The 20637-nt window shown below is 46.3% G+C and overlaps 1 protein-coding gene across 8 annotated transcripts in view; it reads right to left on the bottom strand.

The window, feature by feature from the left end:
- PTPRT (protein tyrosine phosphatase receptor type T) overlaps positions 1–20637 on the bottom strand; it is a 960656-nt gene that overhangs the window by 217384 nt on the left and 722635 nt on the right. The window lies entirely within an intron of this gene.

The following is a 20637-nucleotide window of genomic DNA, read 5'->3' as shown; positions in this document are numbered from 1 at the left end:
TGCTACAGAGACTGACTGTTTTTAGAGTAATCAACAGGGTGGCCTTGCATGTCTCTACACACGACAAAGGCATTTGCTTAAGGAAAGGAAAGGAAAGTGTCCGGGTGAAAATCCTCGCGTACTTTTCTGTCAGACCATCTAAAATCAATTATCCCCAAAAAGCCCTTCTAACTCTAAAAAGGTAAAAGGAATGATTATTAATGAACCATTAAATTAACCATAATAACTGGCATAACAGTGCCAGATAGGTCAAATAAATGCTACAGAAGAATTATAACACTAATTAAAATATTTCTCCTGTGGGAACAAGTAGCCCAAGATGAGGTTATTTGTAGGAATGCTGGGAGGTGAAGGAATTGAAGGAGCCAGGTCTCCATCTGACACCGAATCAGCTGTGAATTCGAGCCCCTGCGACTCTCTGAATGTGGGCTTGGAAATAAGAACTTTGAACAAGCTCACCAAGATATTTCTATAAACACCAGGTTTCAGGGATCCGCCTGTGGAAGGCTTGTCCTGAATTTGTGATATGAAGCAGAGACCTTTGGGCACCCTATCGCTATCTAGTCTAGCAGTTCTTAAGGTGGCCCATGTACCTCTGGAAGTCCCCAAGACCCTTTCAGTAATCCTGCAACATCATAATGATGTTAATAGTATGCTAAGACTGTCTTTGCCTTTTTTCACTGTGTTGATACTTGCAAATGCAATAATAGGGGTACAACTGGTCAGCATAATTCAAGGTAGTGGCACCCAACCATTTGTCATTGTGCCGTATTCTTCACCAGCATATAACAACTTGCTATAAAAAACAAGAATGCCACTCTTCCCTAAGATATCCCTGATGAGGCGGTAAAAAGTGTTAATTTCAAGCCTTGCGTACACGTTTTTTAATATGCATGTGACACAATGGGAAGTATGCATATATCATGCCTCCTGCTCACTGAGTGAAGTACTATGGTTTCTTAAGGAAAAATATCCCTGTGATTGTTTGAGTTGCAAGCTAAACTCATCACATTTTTGATGAAGGACCATTTTTCCTTTTTTGCAAGAATGATGGATACTTTGTGGTTTTTCACTTTGGATATTTGGTAAACATTTCCTCTAAAGTAAATGAAATTTACATGTCACTGTAAGGAAACCGAGTATTTGTTCATAATTGAGCTTTCAAGGGAAAATTAGAATTTGAGAAACTTATCTGTCACTGTAAATTTGACAGGTTCCCAATACTTAAAACTTAACGGATGAGATTGGTGGTGAAGTTAGCAAATGTGATATTTTGATGTTATATCATAAAATGTGTCAGCATTTGGAAGATTTTTATAATTCAATGATTTTTTTTTCAAATGAGGAATGCATGTCAGGATAAAAATCAAGGATACAATATCTATTCAAAGGGCAATAACACTGATATATTTTAATGTAACAATGTGAAAAGTTCACTAATATGGTTTCCTTGCAACTCAAGTTTAGGAAACTGCCACTCTGAGTTTTGGTGCAACATCAAAGAAGAGTATCTACAGTTACACTGAAAGGCTATTAAATACTCCTTTTTTTCCTAATTACATACCTGTGTGAATCTGGACATCCTTCACATATTTCAACCAAATCAAATCATGACAACAGATTAAGTTTCAAACAGATATGAAAATCCAATTGTCTTCTATTAAGCCAAACATTGAACATATTTGCAAAGCAGTGAAACAATGTACCTCTTCTCCCTAATTTTATTGTTTTGAAAAACATTAATGTTATTTATATTAATGTGTAATGTAGTTATTATTAAATGAATTATAATATTTTCTAAATGTAGCTTTAATGTCTAATACTATAAATATTGATGACAAAACCCAAATGAACAATAGAAGCTCTTAGGGATCTTCATTATTTGTTAATAATGTAATGGGGTCTTGTGACTAAAAAGATTAAGAATCTTTGACCTAATCATGTATAAATAAACAAACAAATAAATAAATAAATAAATGGCTATGAAGATAAAGTTAGGGCTTCTCAATCTTGGTACTATTGGCATTTGGCTGGATAACCTTGGTGATGGGTCCGTCCTATACATTGTAGGGTGCCTAGAGGATCCCGGACCTCTACTCACTGGCTCAATGCCAGCAGCAGCAGCCCCCATTTCTAAGTTGTAACAACCCAAACTATCTCTAGACAGTGCCCCTGGAGGAGGAATGAATTCTGGTTCAGAACCGCTGCCATTGGTAAATGGGAAAAGGATGCTTAAAAAGTGGGAAAAGACAACTTAAAGAGACTTCAATAGTATAAAAATACATGGAAAAATTCTGCCCTGCCAGTAAGCCAAGAAATGCAAATCAAAATGATAATGTGCTTCCATTTAAAATCCATTAGGTTATCGAAGTAAACGTAAATGATAACAGGCCCTCTCCGGGAAGCTATGATGAAGCTGGTGGGATTGTATAATTCCAGATAAGACAAATTGATGCATCAAATTGGGGAAATAATTTGCAATGGCTTTCAAGGTCCATAAACACCTTTATGACATAGAAACACAAAGAGCATAGATTCTATAGTGTTAACATAGGTGCAAACTATGCTATAGTTCAGATAGAAGTTGTATGTCAGGAGCTGGATTTGACTATAAAATCCCCCAGTCCAGAAACTAGTTTGGAAGAAAATGAACATTTTCACGACAAAAAAAATCAAGGTATCTTTTTGTTTATAAGCTGAAGCCTTAAAATATTAAACACTTTTTGAAAAACCAATAAAAAAAACTATTGTGAAAAAAATAAATAAAATCTGCATTAAACTAGAATTTTGGGCTCTGAAACTTTACTAGCTGTGGGACCTCCTTTTAAATATTTAAATAACATTTGAAAATTTGAAGACAATAATATTGTCTCCATAAATGATTATTGTGAGAACTGGCTTAGACAATAATGTAAGTGAACATCCAGTTAAAAGTGGAAGATTCAATGCACTCCATTTATCTCCTGTCTCGGCTGAGACGCCACTAAAATGACAGTAAAAGATTTAAAAAGGCATAAAAAATCCATAAGAAAAAAAGAGAAGATGTAAAGGGCCATTTGTAGAAGAGGAGTTTCAAAAAAATTCTGGAAGACTAAATGTGGTCAGAGGAGAGGAATCTGGTCTAGCAAGATAAAGAAAACTAAGTGGTAAAGTGATGCGAACAAGGGGAGTTGACTTGCCCAATGGATCTCGCTTAAGACTCGGATCCTGGATGGATGAAGTTTGGAGAGTGTGTAAGTGAAATGTGAGGCTGAAAATAGGGGTGCTGATCAAAAATCTGTACATGAAAAAAATCAAACTCTTGAACCTGGGATTCTATGTGTCTATCCGCTACCGCCCAGGCAGGAGACAGGAGGTTTCATCTTCGAAGAGTTGGAGTACCTCCATACTCCTTTCACGACACCTGACTTTTAAATATTGACTCCTGAGGCTCCCTGGGTTAGGGGAGAAACACTGCAACATGAAAGAGAGTAGTCAATTCAAATGTGAAAAAGTGACTCCAGAGAAAATAGAGATAATACAAGAGTCAGAAAAAAATCTCTCTTCTTCCCTCCTTCCCACACCCCCCCTAGTCAAAATAGTATCCTCAGAAAAGTTAGAGAAATTATTGCCTCTATACACAAGAGTGATGCTATGAGGAAAAGAGGAAACATTTACAGAACAGTAAATGGTTTTTAAAGGGAAAATGTATGATTGCTAAAATTTTAAACAAATGCTAGACAAGGATTGGTATTTGTCTAGAAAAGAGGATGGAAAGACCAAAAGAAGAGAAAGAAAATGAAAAATAAAAGAGAAAGTATTTAACAGTTAAACTGAAATGAGAGTTCTGTGGGTGAAAAAAATGTATGAATAGTATAATAAACATTGCCTGAATAAAATATAATAATTGTAAATTCTATGATGAATTAAAAAAAGCACCACACTATCAAAGGTAGACACCATAATGGTTAACAGTTCAGATTGTGGAGCCAGACTGCTATGTTCAAATCCCAGATCAGCAACTACAAGCTGCATGAACTTAGGTAAGTTACTTAACCTTTCAGTTCTTCGGTTTCCCCATCTTAAAACACGGATGAGACTTGTTCTTTCCTTACAGGGTTTTGAGAATTAATGGAGTTAACATATGTAAAGGACTTAAAATAGTGTCTAGTACATAGTAAGCTTTAAGTTAATTATAGAATACTATAACAAAAATAGTATCCCAGTTGGCACTGAAGTGACCTGCTTTTATAGAATTACAAAATTAGCCACTCTGTATTTATTTCACTAAAAATAGTGGCATAACTACACCGGGAAGCTGGAAGGAAGGCATTGGATGATTTAAAACAGCCAACGTCTCATCTGTAATAGCAGGATGTAAATAGATAATGTCTGTAATCAATAACTTTAAAATAGCACATTATGTAGTGACATTGCCAATTCCCAGGAGAAACGGCAAAGAATTTCAATGCAGTTGCCCCTGGGCCACAGGACTGGGGAGTTGAAAAAGGTGAAGCAAGGAATGATTTCACTATTTGATTTCCCAACTATGTGCCCTGGTTACTTTGAGATTTTTTAATTAAAGAATGAAAAAGGTTAATATATATGAATTGGCTGTCAGCGCCTGGCATATAAAAGTAGGCACTCAATACGTTTTAGTTCCATTTTATTCATTTCAGTAATTCCACTCCTGGGGATTTTTCCTATTTCAAGATATAGTACCAAAAGAAAAACATGAATAAATATGTTTATTGCTGGGTTATTCATAACAACAAATAACTGGAAATGACCTAAATTTTCAACCATACGGGAATGGTTAAGAATTATGCAAAAACCTGATGGAATGCTATGAACCAAGACCATAAGTTTATCATTCAGACGGCTATGAATTGGCTATAACCTACCACACACACACACACACACACACACACACACACACACACACACACACACAGTCTCTGATGTGTTCAGATTAGGAAACAGAAACCTGAGAAAGACAAGGTATCTGAGCAGAGGAGATGCAGCTATAGTGTGTCTTAGGGCAACTTCCTCTCGCCCCCAGAGTCTCTGTGGATGGCTCACAGATGCTTGGGTCACTATGCCAGGGGAGTTGTTTTGTTGTTGGTTTTTTTCAGCTGTGGCCTTTTATTTATTTATTTATTTTTATATTTTTAAAATATATTTTATTGATTTTTTACAGAGAGGAAGGGAGAGGGATAGAGAGTTAGAAACATCGATGAGAGAGAAACATCGACCAGCTGCCTCCTGCACGCCCCCTACTGGGGATGTGCCCGCAACCAAGGTACATGCCCTTGACCGGAATCGGAATCAAACCTGGGACCCTTCAGTCCGCAGGCCGACGCTCTATCCACTGAGCCAAACCGGTTAGGGCAGCTGTGGCCTTTTATACTTAGAATTCACATCACGATTCAGGAGCATATATATTCACAATCTATGCCATTAATAGCAATTATTACTGATATGAAGGAGCCCCCTCCCTCATTTTACAGTCAGACCTGGCATCAGCAAAGCCCGGGCTCTCCGGAAGGCATCCTTAGCAGTGGCTCAGCCTCCAGCCAGACAAGGCTTAGCAAAACCATTTGTCGACAAAGATATCGATGAAAACTATGACAATGATGAACAAAATGTATGATGTAATGCACTAGAGTCTCCATCAGAACCTACAGACAAGGCCTATAGCTCTCACAGATAATATGAGTTGGGCAAGCCAGGCTCTTGAATCTCTGGATGTGACCATGGGTGTCTACCACCCACTTCTTAGAATCATGCTTGTCAGCCTCTTCATTCATCAGAGCCTCTGGGAGGCCTCGCTAAAGCTCAGATTGCCAGGTTCCTCCCCAGAGTTCCGATGCAGCAGGTCCACGTGTGGGGGCGTGGGTATGTACACTCCTAACAAATTCTCAGGTAATGCTGTTGGTTTACGACCAAACTTTGAAGACCATTGTGTTACAGGCACAGCATTTACCCAAACCAACTGGGATGAAAATTGAGACTTTGAAGAGGGAAGAGAAAGGCAGGTGGAAAAGTTTTCTAAGGGTCCCCCATCTGTCCTTTGTCCCAATGTCCACTGGGGGGAACCTTGCTTTGGTGGCCTTACCACTGCCACCCCCTTCCTGAGCTCCCTCCCAAGATTCTCCCACTGAACCAAGCGCCCCCAATCGGCTTCCTGAACTGAAACATGACAAGCTTACCCCGTCTGCCTGCAGCCCATGAGTTGATGCAAGGGGCCACCTTTGCAGGTTCCAAGAAATTATGCATTCGTTATGGAGGAAATGAACACCTCAAGGCAAACTATAATTAGGAATTCTTCAATTCGGTTTATGCTTTTTCAATTAGACACTCTATAATTTTAATCATGGGAGCATTAACATGTTTCTGTAATTTATATACCTGGGGTATAATTAAGCCCGGGGAACACATCGCTCTAAACCTGAATGTGCGTGATTGTTTCCTGTCACACTTGCGGTACCACGGGTCCCTGGTGGTGAGATGGTGCCAGTTTCAGAGCTGTCTGTGGGCTGCAGAGGTCGGTGAGCGGCCCCCTGGCTTTGGGAATGTAAAGGCTGTTGTAGACCTTGTGCTGCCCTTGAACATCTGGCTCATGTGTGGAATCTGCATCCCAAAGCTTCAGCTCCTATTGTGACTTTCAAAACATTGCCACCATTGGAAACTGCTTTAGACAACTATTCTTGGAAACTAATTTCAATTAAGCAGGAACAGGGTGTCCTGGCAGGGGAGACGTTATCTGCGAGCAGATGGCTTTGAAGCGAAGGAACTGAACAATAGGCTGAAACTTAGCCTGGATGGGGACCAAGCTCCTTTTTTCCCCCATTGATTCCTCTTCTCACTTACTCTAATTCTGCTCCTCTCTCACCATTTCTCCTCTGCCTTTTAGCGACAAAGCAGGCCCTGCATCCTATGTGCAAGGTAGTTCTCTTGGGATTCTGAGCAGTTCTGCAAATTCAAGGAATTCGGAGGCACACAGAAAGTTTTTTGTGCTTATTCAGACTGCACCTCTGAACTTTCTGAAGGTTAAAAAACTTCATTCCCACCCCCCTCATCTTCCTGCTCTCCCCACAATAGCAAATTCAGATTTGCTGACTGCAATAAAAGGAGAAAGAACATAATCAAAACTGGCCCGGGGGACAATGCCTACAGATTCCATCCCTGCTGAGTGGCATGCCCATATTGCTGCGGCATTTGGGCACTCAATAGATTTTGTCTGATCTTAGGAAATATGAGACTTCTTATAGCGTGAAAGTAGGAATTGGATTTGGTGCTCCCAGACTGCCCTACCCTCCCACAGGAGAATACAGATCTGTTCGGATCCTGCTGCTCAGGCTCACCAAACACCCATCTCCTCCCTAAGCCCCACATCTGCATAGAAGTGATATATTCAGATATGCTATCAGCATGCAGCAACACAGCACGGATTATTACAGGTGCCAGTCCTTGTCGTCACCATCAGAACATAGGGGCGTGTTTTTGGCCCCCACGTGGACAAGGATAGAGGAAGGGGGTGGCAGAGATCTGAGTTCGGCTCTGATGAGCTAACACTGATTATCTCCCTGCTGAAACACATACCAAAAGAAACACCAGAGTTTCAAAAGCTGTAAAACCAACAGGGGCAGCTCCACCATGAAATGCAAAACAATCGCTTCTCCAAGCCTTGAGAACGCGTCAACATTGGCACCAGGGAAGAAAATACCTGGCTCCCTGCTCAGGCTCCCTCCCCATCCCCGAGGCCACCTACAGACTAGCCCAGGAGTGCTCAAGCTGTGGTTCAAGCCCAGCAGGGTGGGCGTTGTCTGGGAGCTTGTTCAACACTGGGAATGTAAAGGCTGTTGTAGACCCTGTGATGCCCTTGAACATGCAGATTCTCAGGCCCCGTCCCATTTCCCCTGGGATGAGCAGGGATCTACATATTTCCTTGCTCCCCAAGTGATATTCACTGAGATGTGAAAACTCGGGGTAACCTATTTCCCAGACTTCATCCCAGCGAGGTGCAGCAATGGAATTTGGGAAGTCTAGTGTAGGAGGCCAGTGTCTCAGCAGCACATCAGCTCAACCATAGGTCCCTCTCTGGCTGTGGGGACTTACCTTTTATGCCTGTGTCTAAGCTCCCATTATAGTTCTTATTTCTCATAACAGGATCCCTGGCTTTTTAAAAAAATATATTTTATTGATTTTTTACAGATGAAGGGAGAGGGATAGAGAGTTAGAAACATCGATGAGAGAGAAACATTGATCAGCTGCCTCCTGCACACCCCCCACTGGGGATGTGCCTGCAACCAAGGTACATGCCCTTGACTGCAATCGAACCCGAGACCCTTCAGTCCATAGGCCGACACTCTATCCACCGAGCCAAACCAGTCAGGACAGGATCCCTGGCTTTTTACCTGTGTCTCAAAAGCCTACATTCATGGCCTCTCTGAAACCAAACCTGGGCCTTGCCCTCTTTTTACTAGCCCTCCTTGGGCCTAGAGCAGCAGAATAAAACAGAACCCTCTGTTTTATGGTGGAGATGCTGCTCAGTAGGGTAGCCACTAGCCACACAGGGCTACTTAGGACGTGAAATGTGGACAGTACAACTAATGAATTGAAGTTATAATCTAATTCAGTTTTAATTAATTTAAATATCCCACGTAGCTCTGGTTGAAGCATTAGTCAGCGTAGATCTAAAGTCTTGTCCTTGATTACCGCTTGTGTTACTGGGGCTGCTGCCCCTTGCCCTGGCCATGAATACGCCCTTTTTACATTTATAATCTTTATAAATTGCGTAGTGAGCCTACAACCAAGTAGACATGTACTGGAAAAGAAGAGAATGCGTTGTGTTGTGAAAGGGGGTTAAGCACCCATTTTTTTCTGCCTAGTGGCGGAGACTTTAAACTTTAAGCTGTTCTTTTCCTACTAAAAAGCCAGGGCTTTCAGGATCACTTCTCTCACTGCTGCCCGGAGGAGGCATCCCTCTGAGCGGCTGCCACTGGCGGGAGCCAGCACGGTGCAGAAGGCTTCTGCAGGAGAGCCAACCTCCGTGGATGCACTGGCTCAGGAGAGCATCAATGGATCAGGCTATAGAAATGCACTGATGGAGTTCCGAATGCAAAGTCTGACCTGTGGGCGGCTGCAGACCCAGAGAGGGAGAGCCATCGGTTGTCAGCTGTGCAGGATCTGAGGCAAAGCAGTGATGCCAACTGTCACAGGGCCGGGGGCAGCATGAGAAGGAAAAGTCAGCAGAAAAAGCATTGGGAAAAAGTGAGACCCAGGAGAAGGCATCTTGCAGAGACACTGTGGCTCCTGCAAAGGATGTCACCAGCTGCCCAGGGGGAGAGGATTAACATAAGAATTAGCTACTCAGACTGTCCTTCCATCCATAGCCTGGCCTCTGTTTTCCTTGACACACTGGCGTTGGTGACCTTCACCATGAAGCCATTACCATCCATCCACCATCACTGCCAACATGGTCACACCTACGGCCATAGTATTCCATAGCAGGGTTCCATTACTGAAGCCTCCCCTTCGATCATCTTACTCCCCGAATCCATCTTCCGGTCTCTGCAGCCTCTCCCCACTTTGTACCCCTGTATGAGAGTTTTCAACAGTATCGAGGTCGTCTGACCCTCAATATCTCTGTTACCTGCACCTCTACCTTCACAGGCTTTGTAGGTCAAGCTTGGACTCTATGCTCCATGTCCAAGCACTTTTGTCGACACCATCAGCTTTGTTTTCCCATGGCCCTGTATCAACTTGCGTGTCTCTCTTTGACGGTAAGACCTGCTCACAGTTCTTGGAGAAAATGAAACTGCACAATGTTGACCATCTTTCTTTTTAAAAAATGATTCTTCTTTTGACTTTCATGTTTGAACTCTGCTTTGATTGTCTTCTACCTCTCTGGCCAGTCCTGCTCTGCCTGTGTGGTTCCTGGGGAGGCGCAGATCTCTGTCTTGTCCCTCGCCTCTTCTCATACACATTCTCCCTGGATGAGGTCGTTCACTCAAACACCCCCTGAATGTGAATCCTAATTCTCAAGCCCCTGCTCAGATGCCTCCCCAGCACCCCAGCCTTTTCGGATTTAAATAGTCCCTGTGGTAGGAGGTGAACATGACGACCACACTCTGCTTTCCTTCATGCCAGCAGCAGTCTCGTCTCCATCTCTCCAGATGGCAGACAGTCCAAAATAGAACACTCTTCCCTCTTCATGTTCCAGCAACTGCTCCTGCTCCCTTTAAAATATTCTTTCTGAAACACCTGCTCTTCTTCCTTGGTTTGAGCTTAAGGACTATAATCCAGAATCCGTCAACACCAGACCCAATACTTACTAAGCTGGGTTGTTCGGGGGGCTGATAAAAGGAGACCTGCAATGCAATTAGGATGAGCAGATGTGGATGCAAAGCCACCTAAATTATTTGGGTGTCACCCTTCTTTCCTTTTCTTTGCCTAGGTAATCAGATTACAGTTCTGTACCACCCTCACCAGACTGACCCTGTCTCCTTGCATAGTTTCACTGGTGGTACTTATCTGTCCCATTAGTCATAGTTACATGGCCCCTTAGTCACCATATGTACACTGTGGAACAGCCCCACAGGGAATAGCTCTGCAGCCATATTTATCCCATTATTCCTTATTGCTGGTCATTTCTTTTTGTATCTGGCTCCTCCTCTTTTCCAACCTGGTGTGATGAAGTCCTAGCACACTTTCAGGCTTGGCGACAAGCAGTATGACTTGCAGAGCTAAGTCTCCTTGCCCATCTCCCAACTCCAAAGTGGAGTGCATTCTGCTCCTCATCTTCAGGCTCCAGAAAAGGTGGCCCAGAGAGCCGGGAACAAAGTGAAATCAATGACGTTTAGAGAAAGGGCATCTAAATGTAATCTCAGTTTCTCCTCTCTCCCCATGTGGACAGGGACTCATGCACTCCCCAGGCCACACGTCAATAAGCCCTCCAGAGTTTCACTTGCCCATCCTCATTGGACACCATCGTAGGCTGCCATCTGAGAACCAGATGATAATGATGCCAGTTTTGCTCGCTGCAGCTCCATGGTCCAGCAAAGCCCTTCTGTGATTGTTTCAAGCGCTCTCACCCCGGGCTTCACAGCTATCACAGGGGTCCTGGAAGAAATTTGGCAATCGTTTCCTTTTCTTACCAGTGATGTTTCTTATTTCTTTAAAAACTAGAGGCCCAGTGGGGCCCCTCAGCCTGACTTGCAGGGATTGGCCAAAACCTGTGCTCTGACATCCCCTGAGAGTTCCCGGATTGCGAGAGGGCGCAGGCCAGGCCTAGGGACCTACCGGTGCTCGATCGGGGCCAGGAAGGGACCAAGGGAGGGCTCCAGGGTGTGTTCGGCCCATCTTGCTCAGTCCCCATCAGCCAGACCCCAGCAGCAAGCTAACCTACCGGTCGGAGCGTCTGTCCCCGGGTGGTCAATACACATCATAGCAACTGGTCGAACAGCTGAATGAACGGTCGGACACTTAGCATATTAGGAATATATATCTATATATATATTGGCTGGATCTCCAAACTGTCCTGGAGCTCATCCTTGTGCATTTCAGAGCCTATAAGGCTAATTGGCTGCACGTGTCAGATGCACAGGGATCGTGAAGGCTCATTGGAGTGACGAGAACTGGCACTGACCTCAGAAGCCATTTGCCATGTTACACGGTCTACTAGTATTCCATCTGCCATACCCCTCGTGCTCCATGCTGGAGCAGCATCCTCTGTGCACCATGCCTCAGGCAGGCCGTGAAAGCAGTCCACATGTCCTAACTGCCTTGGAGAAGGTGCCTCAGAGGCCCCAGTGCTCACCTGGTCCACACATCAGGTCCTTGTCCAACTGGCTCCTAACTCTCCCACTGGTTCCCAAGCCACCTTTACCATCACTGGCCTCTCCTGGACTTCCCTCCCTCAGTAATCCTCGGCTCAGAGAACGGCACCATCATCCACGCCAATGACCAACCCAGAAACCCGGGAGTCACCTGGACAATGTCTTTTCCTTTACACCCACCACCAGCTCCATAGAAAAGCCACCACCTAGTCATCCTCCCTCAAGTCTGAGCTCCATCATCACCACTGCTCTGACCTGGTTCATCCTCTTTTCTCATCCTGACAACCATAACTGTCAACTGGTCTCTCTAGCCACTCTTGTCCCTCTGGTCTATTCTCCACAACGATGTCAGAAAGACCTTTTTAAAAAAGTAAGATGGATCACATTGTTCGTTTGCTTAACCCCCCCCCCCCCCTTTTTTTTGACTCCTCAATGCTTTTAGAATAGAAACAAAGACTGCGGTCTCTGGCTCTCTCTCCCAACCTCATCCTGCCTCTCTTTTTGTGTTTTCTCCCCATTACTGTCCTACTGGTCTCCTTTCAGTTTCTCTAACTTCATCCCTGGACTGAGTCTGACCCTCCTCTTATAAGAAGGAGTGAGACGTAGAAGGAAAGAAAACCAGTAAAGTGTGCATTGTCGAGCTGGCTCACATTTGGGAAATGGGCTCGATCCTAAAGGCGATGAGAGAGGAACAGTGTGGCAGCAGCCTCAGAAGGGTCCATCTGAAGGATAGGAGTCAGGGCATGGACGCCTAGACTCCCCTCCCCCACTGGCTGAAGGTTGCCCCTACAGTGTCAAATCCTTTGCACTTCTGACCTGCCTGCTCAGACTGAAGAAGATCCACAGGGCTTTGGAGAAAGCACCTAGGCCAGCGATTCTCAACCTGTGGGTCGCGACCCCTTTGGCGGTCAAACGACCTTTGCACAGGGGTCGCCTAAGACCATCCTGCATATCAGATATTTACATTACAATTCATAACAGTGGCAACATTACAGTTATGAAGTAGCAATGAAAATAATTTTATGGTTGGGTCACAACATGAGGAACTGTATTTAAAGGGCCAGAAGGTTGAGAACCACTGACCTAGGCAAAGCAGAAAAAGGCGGGACCTTGCAACAATCCATGGAACTGTCCAGCACAGCTACAGCTGAAAGCAGAGGGGAGTTGGTGATATGGACCCAATAAGAATTGGCTGCTGCTAATAATAGCCAATCATTAGTGTCCGTGGCTCCGTTTGCACAGAGCTGTCTCTACCATTAGGATTTCAGCTGCACCTGGGCCTGTTTTGATCATTTCTGGATCTTCAGTGCTCAGCAGTGTCTGGCACATGGTGTTTGTTCAAATTCAAATTAGATATTTACTGACTTAATTAGTTAATGAATTGATAAACACATGAAGGAGGGAACAGATAGACCTGACTCATCTCCTAGGATCTGGTCTCACCCCTCCTGCTCGGTGTGATTCTGTCTACCCACTCTGCGCCCAATATTGATAAGATCTCAGTTGAGGGAGCTCATGTGGATCCCAGTGCCCCTTTCTGAGGGGGATTTGGATCTTCTTTGTTTTGATTTCACACCCTAAGGAGGCATCTCCTCCAACTTGAGGGTACGGCTGACCTTATCTTGCTGGTCCTTCAGCAGTTGAGACAACCTAGCACTGTCTGCTTGCTTTGGTGTTTGTGAAAGGTGCTCGAATCTCAGGATCCATTGTTAAGGTAACATTGTCTCAAGGATTTGGGGACAACCTTGTAGATAATTGCACATTCCCTGATGCGTCACATGCTTGCCAACACCTGGCATGTGACAGTGCTCCCGTGGTGTGGGAGGAGCCTAGCACACAGGCTCCAGCTTACAGCAGGGCTCCAAGAGCGCCCCATCCCATAGCTAGGGGGCAGGCAGCCGCTCCTGTCCCAGCAGCATGGCCACGCCAAGGAGCAAGTTGAGTAACTGCCAATTGCACTTTACACACTTTCGCTGACTGGATCTTCAAAACAATCTGAGACCTGGTAATGTATTCCCATTTTACCAACAAACAGCCTGAAGTTCAGAGAAAGTAAGTAACTGACCCAAGGGTGCCCCATGAGTCAACTGCATCAGATTTGATCTGCTTCCAGGAGCTGTCCCAAAGTACCAACTGGCAAGTTTGCTGTGGCTGGAAGAGCATGAGAGATGGAAGGTCATGGTCAGGGTCACACAAGAAGGTCACAGGCTGGTGGAGATGGAAAACGCAAGTCCCTGATAGAGGAGTGAGCAGGACAGAGTGGGAGCCCAAGGAGGAGCTGGTGCATTCTGCTGCAGATGGGAATGGTCCTGCATGTGCCTACCAAATGCCCCCGCACCTGTCAGGAAAAAGACCAAACCGCAAGTGGAGGCCGCTTTACCTGGCCCCTGTGGCTCACTGACTCTCACCCCCTCTCTGCCGCAGCCCACAGTGGTTCCATGAACACACTGTACGCCTTCTCTGCCTTGGCTCTGGCATAGGCTGCTTCCTCCTGGGTCACTAAGCACACGCCCCCTCATCCGACTGGTCCCAGATCAGGTAACCCTGCCTCCAAAAAGCTCTCCCTGCCCTGAGCCACCAGGCTAAGGATGAATGCCTGTGCACCTGAACTCTGGGGAATCTCTGGCCAAGTCCACAGGCTCATCAGCAGTTTTTTCTTTTTCTGAATGTTCTTCCTATAGACCTGCACCATCTAAATTGGTAGCCACTAGCCACAACTTAAAAAAAAATTAATTCCTCAGTCAAATTTTAAGTGCTCAACAGCTACATGTAGTTAGTGGTGACTATTTGGAGAACACAGAGGTAGGACATTTTCATCATGGCAGGAGGTTCCACTGGACAGTGCTTACAGACTAGGGGGCAGCTAAAACGGGCCAGTGAGGTGCACCTGCACAGTCCCGGCACCTGGCTCCTGCCAGGCGTGCAAAACAGATGTGCCGATTTACTCATTTAGGTTTTTTGTTTGTTTTATTTTTAGTGTTTACTAAATGCCAGGCACTGTCCCCAGGAAAGGGGCTCTATTAGTGTCAAGCCTACCCCTTTCGTGGAGCTCACAGTCTAGTGAGGAACACACATGAAATAAACCCAGAGAAAACATGCAACACGCGTGTAGCCCAATGAAAAGCTCAGGAAGGAATGATGAAGAAAGCACACGGGGCACTTGAGCAAAGCCTGGTAAGAGGGCAAAGCAAAAGGAAATAAAACCAGAAACGGGTCAGGGCCAGATTCTGGTGGGCCTTGAATTCCATGCTAAGAAGCTTGAACTTAAATGCGGTAGAAAGCCAGTGACCCATTTAAGGATTTTAAGCAGAAAAGTTAACTTGATCCAATTTGTGTGTCTGAAGGACCATTCCAGCAGCTTGTGGGGGCTGGATAAAGATGATGAATGTATGCCAGGGAAACCAGCAAGGCGCCCTGGCAGGCTAGGAGAGTGGGGGGTGGGGTGGGTGGAGAAGGAGGGAGGGACAGAGGAGAGAAGAAAGAGATCATTCCCAAGCTGAGTCTGAGGTTCAGTGGACGGGCACCCTGACTGACTGGGTGAGAAGGAGAGGGTGGGGGGAGAAAGGGGTGCCTCTAAGGAAGCCAGCTGGGGACCCAGGGGAGGGTCTGCTACAGAATCCGGGGCTCTTCCCGGCCCTACTTCAGGGACTGCATTAGGGGTGATTAATTCATGGCCAAGTTACTTTCTGAGGAAGGTTACTACAGATACATCAGCATGACAGGTGGGGCGTGGAGGAAGAAGGCCCGGCGTGTTCAAGTCAGAGCTGAATATTAGATTCTAGTCACTGTTTGATTGATCTTTTAAGCAATTCTGGGATTCTGTCACTTAAAAACCAATAAATCTTTGAAGGCCTGGGGAAAGCAATGCAAAAGCAATAAATCTCTATTGTGGAGCATTAGAAATATAGGCCAAGCTGCCCACGTGGTTTGGCTGGAGAGATGAGGGTGCGGGAGCCCACAGGGCAGTTTTCCCACCCCACCTCCCCTCCTCGCCTCCCGGCCCAATCAATTCCACCAGAAAGTCAGATCCAAGGGGCTCGCTTCCAAGGGGCAGCAAGGGGCTGAGCATGGACAGAGCCCTGCTGGTGAGGCCTGGGGGCTGGGGCTCAGCTATGATGCTGTTTGAGGACAGGCAGACCCCACTCAGAGAGAGACACGCTGAGGTTCAAGTTACAGGCTCGCCCACACAACCCAGAGTAAAGGGCCCCTGAGACCCCCTTTTGCCTCCCCGTCACTTCCAAGTTGATGGCAGTTCCCTCACCAGCATCCCCACTGAGTGGTTACTCAGTCATCACTTGATGTCCCAGGCATGGGAAACTCAGAACCTTCTAGGGGAGCAATGAACGCAAAGGCAGGAAGTGAGGTCCCTGTCCTGCTGTACAGGTAACAAGCTTGGTGACCTTGGGCCAATCATTTCACACCTTGACTACAGCTTCATCTTCAGAAATGGAGATGGTGTTTCCACCCAGCTTATCTACTGGGTAAATGGCAATCGGATGATACAATGAAATTAAAGGAACTATCAGCTATGAATAGGATCCCGGGCATCCTTGACCCCATGCACTTAGTAAGCTCTTCATGTGCTGCAATCATGGCCTTTGTTGTTTTCTCAATTCTCCTCTTCCTTGACCTGCGGGACTCCACATGGGCCCCCTGAGCTCATCTCTCCAGCCAGACCTCTCCTCTCAGCCAACACAGTCACTGTCCTTACTGGCCTTGTCTTGCTGGTCCAGTTTCATTATCTGGTTTGTTTCCCTGCTAACGCCCCAGCTCCCTGCCCCATTCCCAGGAACACTTCCTGGATGCTAAACCTCAGGAGGACAGGTATGTGTGTAACCCACTTACCTCCCGCACCTGGGACACAGCAAACGCTCAATTTGTTGAATGACCTAATGGTCAACTATCTCCCAGCTGGGCATCCTAGTGCCCTGACCTCGAGGTGAAAAGAGCTAAGGTAACGGAAATCTATTGTGATGGAGCCACTGCTGTCGTTGCGAGCTGCCCTGAAAGACTTGCTGGGTGGCACGGGTTAGTCTCTTGCCCTTTTCGTCAAATGCCCAAGCACCAGTCTGAAAATAGTTCTGAAAAGGAGTGTACCCATCCTCAGTGATCCAGAGCCGTGGGAAGAAACGCAGCCAGGCCTCTCCACACGCGAAGCATTGCCCCTCTGAGCGGTGACATGTATTTTCATTTTTTCCCATGGCAATGCCACCAAAGTATGTCATGCCCAGCTTCCTCCTAGGGAGGTGCTAGGGGCTAGTGGAATGAGGGTTGGCTTAGGGTCAGTTTAAATGCTGCCCACACCCCTTGCTTGCTTCGTGGTCTGCATCGACTCCCTGGGGTCTGTTTATCTCCGTTCCCATGACTGCAAAACGGGGAGACTTCTCTTGCCATGTTGTGAGGATACAGTTTATCTTTGGTGACAGGCATGCAGCAAGCCCTTGCTCATTAGATGAAAGCTAGCAGGTCCTTTGCACTTGAAGACATGGAGCCTCATGCTATATTTTGGGGGGTAAGCCAGGAATAATGGGTGAACAACCATGGCTGTGAGGAGCTGTAGCATGCAGACCTCCTAATTTCTTGAGTCCCTGTGTTAGTTTTATTGAGTTCTCCTGTTTTGTTTTGTTTTTGCTCCCTGCCAACTGTCATTTTTCACTGCTCCCGGGCACTTCCATTCCCACCTCTTAATTTACTGTGGTCTTAGGATGCATGAGATTACCAAACAGATGGGCAAGCTAAGAGCATGCAGGCTCAGAGGAAAGTGCAAGGGGCTTCTCTCTGTGGGAACTGGAAGAGCTTTCCCAGGAACGCCTGTTTGGGCTGCTCAGAGGTCCCCTTTGCTGGTCTCTGGAGGCAGGCAGGCCTGGATCCTAGTCCCAGCTTCATCACTTGCGGGCTCTGTGACTGAACTTCAGCTTCCTCATTTCTAATAGAAAGATCCTACTCTTAGGTTAGTCAAGGTTAAATTCTGGGAACACAGTAGTTGCTCAATAAAACATGGTGCTAATGACTTTGATGAGTTTTCAGAGTTTCATGGACATATAATCTGGTTTATCCTAGTCCTCTGTACAAAATTTAACTTTATGCTGCTGGACCCATATTGCTTATTTCTCAGTACAATTTTTTTAAAAAAGTTTTTTGGAAACTTTGTGCTGGAAAGAAGGTAGGGGATCTTAAGGAAAAAAGCAAAGGCCTTCCATCCCCACCATAGAATCAGGGTCTCGAAAAGCTTTGAAAATTTGAATAGGAAAGATGCAGGCAACACTGTGCCTGGTGGCAGGACGGATTCTTAAAAATCCACTTTGAACAGACCTTCCTAAGTTCCAAAGAGAAGCAGAAAAGCCAACGAAGAGACTAACTCTGACAGCCTGCCTTGCTGTGGCTTCTATATTTTATTTAGCCTCTGTGGAATCATTACCCCCCATACTTTCCAGATAAGCAAACCTCAGGCTCAGAGAGATGAAGTATCTGGTCCAAGGTTGCACGGCAGTGTTCTGAACCCAGGCTCCCTGTCACTAAGCTCCCATCCTTCCCATTGCCCCATAGAGAAGGCTGTGGGGAGTGGACGGAATCCACACCCCCAGGAAGCCACCGCGGAAGCCAGGTGGCCAGGTCCCTCTGGAGGTAGTTTCGTAGGCTTGCAGCATGAAAGGGGATGCCTGGGTCTACTGTGTAAAAGTCCTGGTGTGGGGTCAGCTGCGCATGGATTGTGCAACATGGGATACACTGTTTCTCGCTTCTGGGCCTATTCTGCCATCTGGAAAGCGTTCAAAGATGTTGAAACATGACCAGTGCTGCTTCGTGAAAGAGGCACAAGCTGTGAAAGGGAGGCGGGCAAAGGTGGCCAAAGTGCAACATGTGCTTTAGCACCTGGAGGACCTGGGTTCAGTCTCAGCGTCCCTGCTTATTGTCTGTGAGCTCGTGGGAATTTCTGAGCCTGAGGATGAGAATAATAATATCTGAAAAGAAGGATAGTAATATCTCAGTGTATAGACAGAACTGAATGACAATGTTATATGAAAGTAACAGGAACAGCCGAAACCGGTTTGGCTCAGTGGCTAGAGCGTCGGCTTGCGGACTGAAAGGTCCCAGGTTCGATTCCGGTCAAGGGCATGTACCTGGGTTGCGGGCACATCCCCAGTAGGAGATGTGCAGGAGGCAGCTTATCGATGTTTCTCTCTCATCGATGTTTCTAACTCTCTATCTCTCTCCCTTCCTCTCTGTAAAAAATCAATAAAATATATTAAAAAAAAAAAGAAAGTAACAGGAACAAAAGCAAGTAACTCAGCAACTATTTATTTGGTGTAAGAGCCACCAGTTGCCTGGGCTCACCACAGCCAGGACAGTCCTGCAACGACCTGTGTATAGGAGACAAGGCAGAAGTTCTCAGCTCAGGTGTCCCACAAACACGACACACGCCTGTTGCAAGGTCTGAAGATTCACCTGACTTAGAACAGAACATTGTTCAAAGCCCACGGAATTGAGGGGAACTTCCTAATTGCGGGCAACTGATTGGATCTACTGTACTGCCTATAATTTCTGGGTAGAGTTGGATCCAGGTGGGAAAACAGATGAGACCATCCCAATAGCCTCCTTCCTGGCTGGTCTCCTAGTCTCCAGTTTCATAAAAGTCACGCTGCATCTGGCTCCCCAGGGCTCCTCAGAGAAACCCCAGCATCTTGAACATGGCCCCACCGCCACCCCACCACTGCTGCCTTCATCTTTATGCTGAAGCAGACGGAACCACTCCTGGCTGCTCCCAGGACAGCAGGCTGCATTTGTCCCCCATGCCTTTGCTCACGCTGGATCCTCTTACAGCTTTGGCAAAATATCATACAACATTTAAGATCTAGCTCAGTGTCACCTCCTCTGGGAACTCTCCCCTCCGAGTCCTCATCACGACCCAGGCACATCTCCATACGCATGCACTGTGTTGTAATTATCTTTTCATGTGTCTGTCTCCCCAGCGAGAGTCTGGCTTTCTTTCGACCATGGCTAGTTCACTGCTGTCTGCTAAGCAGTTAGACAGCCCCTGGCACAGAGGGAGTGCCCCATAAATACTTGTTGAATGGCTAAGTAAATGAATCGTTTTTATCCCCTGTGGCCCTCCCCATTCCGGGCATCTAAGGTACTCAGTGCGTGCTTGTTGAACTGGACTGAGCCCATTTGAAAGCTGTTTCACCCAACACTCAGCTTGATTTCAAGGGACTGCTGTCCTTTGATCGCTGAGCAAAGCTAGCAGTCAAGCTCGGAGCTGCTGCCCCTATGCAAAGTGTAGCTGGTTTAAAAGAGATGCCCACCTTCCTGGTAGCCACACGCCAGGACCTGGCACTGGGGCAGCTCAGCCATGGAGAGGCTTTCATCGCCTGGGCCATAAGCATGCTCCTGACCCCCAGCAGCCTCTTGTGAAAATCAGCAGTAGGGCTGGGACTTCAAGCCCCAATGAGGGACCCTAGGACGCTAAGGCCCTATGCTGGCCCAGCCCAGAGGTCTGGCCCCATTCATGTCTCTGAGCAGGCAGGTTTCAGAGTTCAGCAAGTCTGCCCATTTGTCTGCTAATGCCAGTCAGACATGGAAAGATAATCTGGGCAGGAGGCTCAGTCTCCAGGCTCCCAACCCACTAAATAAATTTACTGTCCATGTGTTCCAGCAGCTTCTCTCCCAGCCTCCTCAAGTCCGCCTCGGCATGCTCCCTCAGAATCAGTTCCAACACCCATTGTGCAGAGAGAGGCTCCTGGCTCAGGGGCCCCCTGAACTGGGCATGGGCTGCTGGCCCTCCTCCTCCAGGAAGCCCGGCTCCTGGCCAGTCCGGCCC

The sequence above is a fragment of the Myotis daubentonii genome, chromosome 8 (genome assembly GCF_963259705.1).
Source record: "Myotis daubentonii chromosome 8, mMyoDau2.1, whole genome shotgun sequence".
NCBI lineage: Eukaryota > Metazoa > Chordata > Mammalia > Chiroptera > Vespertilionidae > Myotis > Myotis daubentonii.
Note: the sequence above shows the minus strand (reverse complement) of the source record. Positions and strands in the feature narration are given on the sequence as shown.